The sequence below is a fragment of the Camponotus vicinus genome, unplaced genomic scaffold (genome assembly GCF_025532165.1).
Source record: "Camponotus vicinus isolate PSW18456_S1 unplaced genomic scaffold, iyCamVici1.0 SCAF_9, whole genome shotgun sequence".
NCBI lineage: Eukaryota > Metazoa > Arthropoda > Insecta > Hymenoptera > Formicidae > Camponotus > Camponotus vicinus.
This window is the reverse complement of record NW_028141981.1, coordinates 10,245,080-10,259,218: the sequence shown is the minus strand read 5'-3', so window position 1 is coordinate 10,259,218 and position 14,139 is coordinate 10,245,080.

Below are 14,139 nucleotides of genomic sequence, written 5' to 3'. Positions count from 1 at the left end.
CTCTCTCTCTCTCTCTCTCTTCGCTGGGATCGCCCCCGCAAAGCCGGATCTCTTCAAAGCACTCCGCGCGCATCACGTCGACGTAATCGCTAATTCATCGAGGGCTCGTGATCGGCGTCGCTATCATCTTCGCGTAATGCCGCTAACGAAGTTAAATCGGGGATGTTGCTAGGAGTGGTAACCCGATATACGCGTTATGCGACGCGCGCGTCGCCGCTATGACGCCGTTTACTTCAGCGTTATCCGTCGTTTATTAACGATGTACTTTTTGGAGTAAAAGTAAATTTATCAAACGAATAGAGATGCATATTCCTTTATCTTTATTACGCGTTACTAAAATTTTCTAGCGCACGCATCAATTTATATGCTTTTCATTTCATATGCTTCTTCTTTTGACTTATTTCAAGCTTGGAAAAAATCCATTATAGTAAAATGTTACAATAAAACGGAGAAAATAACAGGTTTATCCTTTTTCTTGTTCTCTAACACAGTAGTAATTGTAGTTATGAACATCAAATTTTAAAAGTGTGTTGCTAATTGGTAGACCAATTTCTGACAGTTTAAGGGGATCCTGAACTGAACGGCGAACTCTTACACGATTACAGCGCCCTCATCTAATCCTCATCCCGTATCTCTTTTCATCACGTTATTTATAAAGAAGATGCACTGCTTTTTCCACTCTACTTTACCGATATTTCAGGTACATACGGACTGAAATTTTCGGAAGAATGCCATTTATTAATTAGGCAATTAAATTCAGTTTTTATAGTTCGACAATGTTCTACGGTGCAGTACACAATCATGAAAACTACTGTTTTATGCATAAAAGCTATAAAACTTTTATAAGAAGCTAATATTTATACAAGTTGACAGCTCTGACGCCATGTTGATTTAAGAAGTCGATAAATAAAAATGTAATTTTATACTTATTTCCTTTCTCAATATAAAATCTCATACTATATTTTCACGTATCCGTTTGCGTGTATAGTTCAATTCTGGAGAAGGATTTTTAATTCTATACAGGCAATAAAAAATGGTACACTTCCGAAAATTACGGTATTTTTGTCGATAAAACAGACGACTCCGGCATCCTCTTAACACAACATTCTTCTGTCTCTCTCTCGCTTGTTCCTGTTACGTTTTATATTTCTCCCCCATCAGTCGTTTATACATGGATCCTTATTCTCGTTGCTTTCTCATACCCCGAATGTGAAAAACTCCTTGCCGACGCCGTTCAATTTCTCTTTTCTTCTCTCGCGAACACAACGCGAGCCAAGCCGAGTCGAGCCGAGTCGATCCGCCATCTCGTTAGTAACGCGATCTTTTTTACGCGCGAGACAAGTAATTTTCCATCATCTCCATTTTTTTGTCCATTGCGCCGAAATTGCCAGTGTTCTCGCGTTACCGCAATTAATTTTCCGCCGGGTGGAAGCGTGGCTATCAATCGGGCGATGGCGAGGACGACGTTCTTTTCCACGGCGCGAACGTCGTACCCATCCTTCAAGCGAAACTGAATCTTTATTACAGCGAAATACTATCCCCGTCCGCTAAGACGGGAAAACTTATTTCGCCGGGAACTCTCGCAAGAAGATCTATATACTCTGTGTGCTGCCAATTCGGTCTTCAGTTTCAGCTCGGATCCAGTCTTGGAGATGCCTGGCTAAGAAAGCGTACGATTCTGTCGTTAAAGCAAGATAAGCTTGACGAAACGATAACTTCGTCAACAATCGTGAACGAAGATAAATCTGACTTGCAACGATATCTCCTTGCAAAATTGCAAAACGTATTCTTATTTTAACAGAATCGCGGAATAAATGTGACTCATAAAGAAGCTACAAAAGTTAAACTTAAAAAAGATTACTCGGCTTAACGAACATGGATGATCTTTATTTTGACTTCACCCATACAGCACAGAAGCTTGCATCAACATTGCTGCAATGTTACAACATTGCACACAGCAGTGTAATGCTGCAGAAATATTGCAGAGACATTATTTTGTAATATTACTTTGGCAATGTTGCAGCAACATTTTAACATAGTGAAAATGTATAACATGTGTTTTTTTACTTGCCGCTATGTGGCGACACCAAACTTAACTAACTCGTATTCGAATTTTCATCTAAAGTGGATATAAGGCCTACAAAGGACTAACGTAGTAATTATATTTCTTGTGTCAGTTAAATTTCTGATAAACCGACTTGATATTTAATATTCTGAATCCTAATAAGGGATCTAGATTATTAAACAAATAATTTGTTTAATAATCTGGACCCCTCGTTGAGATTCAGAATATTAAACAGATTTTTCTTCATTGAATGGGTAAATGGAAAATAATTCATTTATTGCACGTGTTAAAATATTCTGGTATCGAATGTATGTAAAATAATTGTATGTATATTATTGAAATAAATATTTAATAAGACACATTTGATAAAAAACACTAATAGATGTTTTTTTTCAAAGGCGGTAAATGTTTTTTTCCTATCTTTCTTAAACATTTCTTTATATTTTCAAAGTTTATTTATTAAATTTAAAACTGTCTGCATTTGTAGCAAAACGCGTTTTAATATTGCAAATACGTTGCATCGTAACATTACTACAATCTTACATTGTAATATTTCTGAGGTCGGACATTTCAACGTTGCTGCAAGCTTACAGTAATGTTGCAGAAACATTTCGCAACTTCTATGCAATATTACAATATTTCAATGTTAGGTCTATGCAACGTTTTTGCAATCTTTCGGTGCTGTATGGGCAATGTTGATCTTGATTCCCAAAGAAAATTGTACAATTAAAGATCTCATCTCACATCAATTGCAAAAACATTAATTATAGGATGGATCCAGCTTCGCGTGAGATATATAAGAATATTTATCTCAGAAGATAAGAATATTTATCTCATATATAAGAATATTATCTCAGAACATTATTTTATACTTTATTATTTCATAAGTTTTACCTAACATGATTGCTGTTTAAGATTTACGTAATTGATCTTTGATCAATGTTAACGTGAATGTCATCGAAATTGCGTCCATTAAGATAGATAATTAGTCAATTAAATTAAAAAATTATATTGACTGCAATTATTATTCCTCCCTTTAGTAATATAAACTACATAAACATAAATTAAAATTTTTAATTATACAAAAATTAAACATAATTCTTTAATCAATTTAATCGCACAATTGCACAATATGTTAATAAGTATCGAAAAGAAACAACATTGTAGGTAAAAGTACGCGAGCATCTTGAGCAAAGTCAAAGACTTTGAGAATAATTATCGAACCTTGGTGTATATATATATATATATATGCGTATTTACTTGTATAGCTCGCTAAACGAGAAAGTTGCTTTATAAATCATTGTTCGTACAATGTGCTACTCTGTCGTTTTACGAGGCAACTTGCAGCGAGAGGTTCCTTTAGGAATTCGAGTCATGTCTCGTCGATGGAATGCTGGCTCGTTGAAGGCAAGCCCGGGGAGAGTGGGTGGGTCGGATAAAGGCGATCAACTACGAAGACGACCTCTTACCGCACCTTATACGTGTAATAACGATTAACATTGATGGTGCACCTGTCGCTCTTGTATATTGTCGCAGCTTACGCTCATTGGCGGTGCTGTTAACTTCCAATGTTATCTTCGAGCGACCAGATACTTTCGGCCAACCTACTTTTGCATAAATATTCAGTTCTTCTAGACTGTCTACCTAGACTAGATGTTAAAGTGACGTATAACAAAAAATCGAATTGAATGTGCAAGCGTGACAGTTTACACATAATTATAAAAAGTTGCTATTATAATAGTTACGATCTGCAAATTTATTGTTATTTATTGTAGTCAACCTCTACTCTGTGTCTTATTTGTAAATATGAATATATTCGCAAGCATGATAGGTTTTTTATATGAGAAATTATTTTTGCGGTTGAATGCGACCGATATGTATATTTAGTTTTTTGAATATTTAACTTACTGGTTTGCGTTTGTGGTTGTTGCGGTGTAATTGGAGCCGAGTTTAGTTTAATAGTCACTTGTGCCATAATTGTCAGCCCGTTGATTGTCCTGGTCACATAAAGTTGACTTTTTTTACGTTAAACTTATTGATCTCATAACATGGCACAGGATCAATGATAAATATTATGCGGCAAAAATTTTGAAACGTTGAACAAATTTTAATAAAATTTGAATGTTGAAATTTCATTAAAATTTTCTACGACCGTGTTAATATTTTTATTTAATTAATTGTATTAAACTGCCTGGCTAGAGTTGAAAATTCACTTATTCTCTCGTTGTCGAGTTCACGTGCGCTTACGAGGGGCTTAACACGATTGCGAAAATAACCTGTGAGGTAGGTCATTTTCATCGTGGCGCATTTTACGCGATGGAGCGCTGAAATTCTCCACTGCGATTTGCCTCAAGTTACCGATCCGGTATAACTTCTTCCTCTCGTATAGACGGATATCGAGTTTACAACTCTGATGTTATCTATTCCAAGTACACGATTTATGCTTAGAAAAGATGAAATATGCCGACAGTTGACTTAACAGGTCAGTGACACATAGAATGCATATTTCGCAACTCGACATAATTATTGATATAGTTGAAACGTTCAACTGAGTTTACATTAAATTCTTCAAATTTACGATGCGAGTTTACACTCGAGTCGCTAGAAAACAATAGCTTGGATATAAACGAAGAAAATAAATATTTTATTGCTATCTATTTTCCTATATATCTAATAAATCCCTCTAAAAAGTATACACGAATACTCAGTTCTTTTATTCTAAAGAGAAAATTATTTTTATTAATTTAAGAGAGAAGAGCAAGAAAAAAACTAGATTATTTTTAGCGAAGGAAATAGCAATATGGCATAGACCTGTCGCGAAACAACAATTGCCATTGCTTTCATTGACAACATATAGCATCAAAGATTACAGCTCGTAACGAACAATTCATGTTTTACTTGGCAGAAACGCTCCGATTACCATACCTCTGATGAACGGCACCGGCTGCTGTCGTTGCGAGTTTGTAAACAGCCGGTTCGTGGAATACCGACGCATCATCAAAGTGATTAGGTGTTTGTCATTCGTGTGCGGGCGATAGTTCGATTGAATTCCTAACTCCAAAAAGTGGTTTTAATTATCGACTGCGCCCATCGAGTGCGGAGGGATAGCGGAGAAGCAATTAGCTTTTTGCACGCCCGAGGTTGGCCCCTTTCCCACATCCGCCGTCGTTCAAAGGAGAGAAATTCTTGCGAGAATTAAATGTCAATCAGCCATGACGTTCATTAAGCGACGCCGTTTGTTCTGGCTTTTTCGCTTTTTTTTTTTTTACACCCGTCGCGTGCGCAAAAGAGAACTCGTACTATTGTCCATGTATTCTAATCCGGATATCTGCCGTATCGTCAGAATCGATTTTCGACCCATTCGTTCCAAAGATTTCTTCTCGGCACGCTGTTTTTCTCAATATACAATATGCACTCAAATTTTATAAGATTAATACAAATATACAAAAATGCGCAATGTATTAATTGTTTATTTATAATTTATTAACAACTTCCCAAGATTAATAAAATAAAATGGACACTGAAATATAATATTAATTGCCAGGTTTTACGCCATCAGTTGAATAATAAATTCCTCTTGGAAATAATTTCCGCAATTTAGAGAGAGAGAGAGAAATGCCAAAGAGGGCAAGAAAGAGAGCAAATATACATAGTATCTTAAGCACTTAATGCAACAATGCTTTCTAGAATTTTTTATAATAGGACGAATGCTTTGCACTAGCCGGCGCACGATAGACAACACACGTTGTAACTTTGATAAATAGTAATGCGAGAACAGCCATTTCTCGCAGCGGCGCTTCTTTGCGAGCTGCCTTTTCACGGCGGAGTAGGCTGCCGCTTTCCTTTGCATAAAACATAATTACTTAGGACGGCGGAGAATAATGCCAAGTGCTCTTCGAAACACAAAAGGCGACGTACACGCTCCGAGGTATCTCAGATAGCGTAAGCTCGACCCGGGAGGTGTTTCTTAGCGAGAGCATAACAGTGCGTATAAGATCAAATGCGCATCCATTTCCGCGGAAACGGGTTCATTCCGTTTCGTAAATTTCGTACAACACCTCCCGGTCCAACGCGATTTCAATTTATGATCCGATGCGTATCGGGGAGCTGTCGTTAGAGATATATCATTGGGCGATATTTTATTGAAAAATATAAAAGAAAGTCGATGTACATATAATTTTAAGACTTATCGTTTTCGATGGTATATTCCAAGTTTCTAAAGGACTAGTCGAGGGATTGGACATTTTAAATTTCTCATGAATATCGCAAGCCGAACGGTATCCTCGGTGACGGGAAAATGCTTTCCCATCATTCCAACGTCGTCGTCATCGATCCGACCTTTCTCTCGGAGTCGAAAGTGTAGAAATGGCCGCGCGTGCCCATTCGTATTCACGGTTACGTTCCCGACGGCAATTCTCATAAGTTTTTCCTCCAACTTTCCCGTATTCAATTTGCGTGCCACGCTGCGGTAGTCCTTCTCATTTTTCTTTATACCTTTGCAAAAAACCGTTCGGTCGCAACTCGGGTATCGCATATTCACTTTCGATAAGCACAGGAGACGATGTAAGAAGCAGAAGGGACTCTGCACGCACACACGCACACACACACATGCACACATACATGTACGTGTGAGGGGTTGTATCGCTTGTTGCCGCGCATATATATCGTTAATCGTTTCTAATTTCGCATCGCACTGTTCGGAGCTGTATTTCGGAAGATATTTTGCCTGGAAAATTGGCAAGAGATGTTCCCTCGCGGAAAATTTCAGACATTCGTTGGCGAAGTACATATTCGCGACGACCGAGACGACGCGAATCTGACATCCGCCACTTTTGCGCGATACACCGATCTTCGCTTTCGTATGCGCGCGTGCATTCGCAACGTGTATACATTATTACATACACGTACACGCGCGCGGAAAATTGCGCGTATCGTCAGGTATACATTACGCATACAGACAATACCGTCGATCCGGAGCTTTTGTGCAAGAACCGAGCTCCCGCGCCCCCTCCCTCCCCTGCTTTCCTCGCGATTCGCCTCTGCGGGAAGAAGCGTCGCTCGTAATGGATGTAAAACGTATGCGGCTTGGTCCATTCTTTATCTTATACATGCCCATACACATATATACAATAGATAGCGAGACTAGGGGATGCCTCGAAGTAAGCGTGCATTCGTAGCAATATACTTCGCTCGTGAAAATGGAAATGGAATCGCTTCTACCGCGCGGCCCCGGGCTCGTATCGTGTTTCGACAATGTAAATGGGCCAGTCGGCAAATTTATATGGTGCTATATGTGTGTGTGTGTGTGTGTGTGTGTGTGTGTGTGTGTGTGTGTGTGTGTGTGTGTGTGTATACATATATATATATATATATATATATATATATATATATATATATAATAAAACAAAAATTATTTAATAAAATTTATATAAGCAGGAGCAATTTTATTGTATTACGTTTTATAATATTTTATAACTCTATTATCTAGGATAGCAATACATTTGACATAAGATTGTTCATTTCGGAATCGATTTAGAGCATACGTCATTTTGTGCAGATTATTGCAAATTAACAATTACATTTTTTTTTTCGAAACAATTATGTGTTTTCTTTACACCAATCGATTCCTCTCATTATTTTGTACATAAAAGTATTAAGGTAAGATAATCGTAAAATGAATATTTTACTAGATAATGATAAATTCTTGAACGTCGCCAGTAGATAAAATAAATGAAAGCAATTCAGTCTTGAAAGTAATTTAATCGACCACACCGGCAATATTTATTGATGGAAAATTCACAACGTTTTGACCATGGGTTTTGGTCCTTATCAAGTGAAATTATCTTAGGTAACTAATACGTGGTGAGAAATAAAGAAATCACTGTGTCAAGTCATGTCGACCTCTCGATCCAACACAAAGAGAAAGACTGTTATTTCTCACCACATATTAGTTACCTAAGATAATTTCACTTGATAAGGACCAAAACCCATGGTCGAAACGTTGTGAATTTTCCATCAATAAATATTGCCGGTGTGGTCGATTAAATTACTTTCATTTATTTTACTAGATATTTTATGGTTTATGTAAAATTAAGAAATTATTTCAAGCCTTATAACTCGAAAAGTACTTGATGAAAAAATACTTTATTATAGTGCTTTGGAAAGCTCTCGACATAAGCTATAAGAATATGCAATAAAAAATAGATTGTTCCATTTAAGAAATTAAAGGTGTCCTTGACCTCACCTTAACGATGCCATCCAAGGTCAAACCAATGACACCATCTTATGTTTCCCTCAAAACCATACAATTTTTGTCGAAAACGTTTTTCTCTAAAATGCTTAATTTTTGAAAGAAAAGGGGTGTACGGGTGGTCTAGGACACCCTGTATATATATACATATATATATATATATATCATAAAGAAACTTTTAATAGTGTTAATAGTGTTGTCATGTTTAAAAACTTACATCCTTCTTTTTTTAAATTTTTTCATGCACTTTGGCAATAATCTGCACAAAATGACGTATGCTCTAAATCGATTCCGAAATGAACAATCTTATATCAAATGTATTGCTATCCTAGATAATAGAGATATAAAATATTATAAAACGTAATACAATAAAATTGCTCCTGCTTATATAAATTTTATTAAATAATTTTTGTTTTATTATAAAATTCCGTTACATCGTATTAAATATGCATTGATCGGGAAACTAATTAAATTTCATCGTAGTGAAAATTTCTATCGATAATCATTATAATGGGTCTTCATTGTGGCAAAAGTATTTCATGTGAAACGAAATCATGATATCACTGTACAGCAAAGCGCATCGAAATGTAAGGATATACAGGATGCATGATGCATCCTGTACATGGAACATTCTATTCGATTTTATGTAGCATTGTGATTCGTTTTTCCGAGTATATATAATTTTTTCATATAATTGCGATTGTATCTTCTTGCATAGGGATAATTTTAACAATGTATTGTTCGTGGACAAAAGAGATTACGAATCGAGAAACGATTTTTCTAATAAAAAAATGATGTGTCGCAACCGGAGAGACTTCATTAAACTATAACATCGCTTAAAATAATTATGTAAAATAACATTAGGAGCTCATAAAAAATACGATGTGACTATTACGATGACGAGTATTATATGATAGGTAATGAAAACATAATGACGATACGTCACACAAAAGTCGATTAAATATGGATGTAATATAAAATAATAGGAACGCGATAAACGTGGTAATTTAATTTAAAGCTTTTATGCTATCGTTGATCATGTATTAGCAGCTTTAATAGCTTCGCGCAGCAGCTTTGTTCAGCAAATATAGTAGTATAAGTTCATTAGCTATTGTTGTGCGTATACATACGGATGTATTCATAATATTGTTTACAAATGATTGTCATAAAAAATAGAGAAAGAAAACTAAAGAGCTGAATACAAAAATTGAAGTTCTAAATACTTTAAACTCAAAATTTTTTAATATAATGATAGACCAATATATAATATATTTCTTACAAAATTTAAATTTTCTAAATTTTCATTAAATTCTCATTATCGCGAATAGCAATCGACATATGAGTAATTTTTAGTAATTTTTAATAATTTTTCTCCGTCATCATCATTAGTAGTAGTAATAATAAATAAAAACGGATGGACCTTAACATATTACTTATACGTATTATATTTCCTTATGTCATTAGTATTTTATTTTTTACCGATTGCGTTTTTATCATTGCCATATGGCGTTATGCAGATCTTATTGCACGGTAATTATGAATCGGTTGTAGGCGGAAACAAAAATTTGCATTTTATAAAATGGTAAATTTTGAAATATCAGCGTGCGTTTTACTGTTTTGTTCCTGAATTCTGGTATTTTCCTCTATACGAGACAAAATATACAACATATATATGCGTTCTACCATATAGGTGCCTAACAAAAACATAAACAGAAACTCCGAAACTTCGGTATATGTTACAATTGCAAACAACAACTAACTATTATTTGCTCGAAACTTCTTTCATATTCCGGAATAAACGTGAAAAAATAACACGGTCGCATATATTTAAGGCGACTATTCTAAAAATTCTTGGATATAATTCTGAGACTCCAGAATTCTACATTTTTATTACCTGATTTAATAGAAATTCAAATTTACATAATATCAATGTAACATTAATATAATATTAATATCATGTATCCTCGCTTTAGCCATTCGGATATCTCATTTCTACCTTTAATTTTAGAAGGATATTTGATCTCTGATTTATCCTATTATTATTTATCCTAATATTTTCGAAAATTAGATATATAATACAGTGAACATTGTCAATTTGTTAGATGTCGCGTTACTAATAATATTATTATGTTATTTCCGCGATGCCGCGAAACTCTATCTCTCTTTTTCGCCTCTGCTGAGATTTCTCGACCAAATTAATCTTAGCTTGAATTCATCTCGTGGATATAACTTTGCGTGCGCGCAATTTTCTCAGCATAATTCACAATCGTTGCGCTTCAAAATGTCACATTGTTTCTCGAATTACTTCATTTTCTCGCGGGACAATTACTCGCGGAAAATGACGACAACCAGGGAGGCGCGACATCTCGTATATCGTTTCTACGCCGGTCGTCTGTTTATTACGCAAACATAAATATTAATATTAATTCCGTATACACGTACGCAGGTAGCAGTTATTGTTTCTCGCATTTCACGTATTTCGTATACAAACCGTTGCTGCGCCCGTCGTATAATCGATTCCGCGTATCTGCGCGATGATGAATGACTTTGGAAGAGGTACTTCGGAGATAAATAAACATTCTGCGTTGCAAATATCACTAAAGCCGCTCTGTTATTGATCGATTTGTCGATCGGCGGATATACAGCTGGCGTAACGGGAAGCGTGATAAGTAATATCAGTCTGAATACAAAACGGTAGCTATCACGCCGTAAATAAAGGCGTGTGTCGGTTATGAAATGGAAGAGAGTCTCGTAATTTTACGTGTCATGGACAGCGCAGCCGCGCTTTTCTTGACATCCGCTTTCCTTCTGTCTTTCTTTCCTTGTTTTTTTTTACAAGCAATCGATTTTCCCAGTAATAAAAATTCCTCGAATCGCATTTCGCGAGAATATTACGCGCCGGTTACGTAAGCGGGGTCTCCGAAGCAAGTGTTACCAAGCCACGGTGTTGATCGACCGATGGCGAGATGCCAAGAGGGACTATCGTGATAACACGTGGAACACAACGCGGCGGAATGCCCTGTGGAAGCGAATAAAATTGGTCGAACGCCCGATAAATGCATCGTCCGAGAGGGACACGCCGGATGAAATTCAAGGCTTTGCGCAAGAGAAATGCTGTGGCCTCCTTTCGCGAACAAAGGAGATCTTACTGCGGATCGTTAAAGGCTTACACGCTAATGACTTTCCATATCGACGATTGCATATCCGTGCCGGCGTATTTGAACTTTCCCCGTCTGTAAATCGCGCGTCTGTAACTTAATAAGCGACTTAATCTCAACTATGATCAACGTTGATTGATGACCGCGCGTGCAAAATCGTTATTACGATCATTTATTATAGCGATTAGCGGCAGCGTGCGTTCTCCACATAACGCGTATTTGGACGTATTTTACGGTGAGAGGTAAGAGGGAGGGAGGGGTAGAAGAAAGAACAATGCGCGGTTGGTTTTTCTCGTCACGAACGAAAGGGATGAACGAGGTCCCGTCTCCGGGGGGTGTTGGATATAACCGCAAGAATAACGCGAGCGTCACAATTGTAACTTTAATTTCTCGAGGCGACTATCTCGATGGAATCGCGACGGAACAATCATGGGATAGGACTCGGACGGAACAGATATGTGGGGTGTATAGGGGAGAAGGACGGAGAATGTTATCCGCGTCGGTGTTGGTAGCATAAGGGCGCAAAGAGGAGAGGTTTGCAGCTTGGAAGGTTAACCCCCGCGTGTCCTTTTGGCCCGCGTGTTTTCCTCCACCTGTTTCCACGTCCGTATGAAACTTATCCTGTTCCGAAAGTTTCGATCGTGTCGTGTTGTCGAGTCGCTTTATAACGCGGCCAACTTTTGCGCGGCGCACACACCGATCAGGTTCGGTAATTGAACTTTAGAACATTACCACGCGCCTGCCGCTTTGATGGCAACGAGCCCGGACAACAGTCGGCGGAAGAGCATCGTTTTAACGAAAACACCGTGTAATCGAGAGAACGACACGCTTTTAGTAATGAAAGTAATAAAAGGAGTACACCTGCAAAGATTTGAAGGAGCGCGAGAATAAAATAGTGCAAAGTTTATTCCTTTTCTCTCCTTCAACTTTATATTTTTTCTATGCCATTGTAATATTTTGTAATTACAATTATGTGTCTTTTTAATGCTTTCACATTTTTTTAATTTTTTTGCTGGCAACTATTTTTCTTTGTCAAGCTTCTTTATGTCGTGAGTACTTTTTAGAGTATCGTCTCTTTGAGGAGGGGGGACTTAACGCGCTAAAAATTTAGCGGTTCGATGGTACGAAGGGAGCAACGGAAGAAAAGTAAAGAGGATGAAAAGATCGTATTCGACTTTTCCGGATGACTTTGTGAATTCTAGCTGTTCCGTGTAAGTGGCGGATAAGAGAGAAACCTTGTCAGCAAATCTACTTAACTTAATCTCGACAGTGTAACTTGATAGTTATTCTTTTTAATACGTAAAATTTAAGCAGTACAAATTACAGTTTAATAATGTGCGAGTTGTTAAAGGAAATTTTCCACTTTATAAAACGGACATTTTTATTATGTTATGTATGGCTAAAAGTAAATTTAAATAATGCTCAACAAAGTATTTACATTAAATGTAAGTACTAGAAAAAAATTATTTTAAGATTAAAATAAATTCTAAAAATTGCAATGATATAATAATTTCACTCAAATAATATTTTTTTAAATTGCTGTAAATAATAATATGTATTTAATATTTTTTCAAAATGCTGTAATAATAATATGTATTTAATATTTTTTCAAAATGCTGTAATAATAATATGCATTTAATATTTTTTCAAAATGATGTAAAAATGCTCGAATCATGTAATTTACAATATTAACTATTCATACGCATAGTATTAATTCAAGTCAAATTCAAGTTAAATCAGTTTTGATATTTTTTTATCTTATTAAAATTTGGATATCTAGAATATACCACGAAAATGAAATATCATTTATTATTGATCCAATTACATGTTTATCACTGTTGCGCGCTTATTTAAACTTCTCTCTGTGGATGCGCAACATAAACTATACCAACTTTAATTTGATCACGCAAGGAAATTAAACGGTTTGTGCTCAAGCCGGCGTGTTTTACTAGAATCTATTTCGCTGCCGAATTACGAAGGCGCGTACCGAAAATTTATCGACTAGCGACTTTTCGTGGGCTAGACGACCGACCGACCGACCGCCTACGTCGCCTTTGCTTTAGCGCATTCTCTACGTCGCCGCCATGAAAATTAATGAACGCCTAGAACTCCGACGAGCTTCCGTTTCCGGTCGTCCAGGCGAGCGCGAGCGAGAAACGCCGGCGGCGAGTGAGAGAGGCGGAGGAAAGAGAGCGAGGGAGAAGGAGGGAAAATCCCGGAGAGCTCGGTCAGAAAACGTAGTGTTTCGCTCGTAGCTCGTTAGAATAGAGAAGGAGCGAGCGGCATAATTTCCAGTTTAAAACATTCGTTCTCGTCACTCGTAGTTCTGCGCCGAGTTTTACCCGGGACTGACTGCTGGCTGCCTCTAATAAAATGTAATCTGATATACTTTCGTAACCATTAAAGCATATTTTCCATTTAGAGCGTTCATCGCTGACAAGCGATCCTAACAATGGGAACACGTGAGACATGCGTGCAAGTTTTTCGACGCAATTTAGGATGAAATATATCAATGAGAAAAATGAAAGTAGGAAAAATATTATCAAAAGAGGAAAATATATTTTTCAATCCTTCAATCGCGAATATACGTTTTTTTTGCCTCGCAATATTCTCTAGAATTAATATTTTTAAATTATTCTGTATATACAATAAGTTTACAACATAAT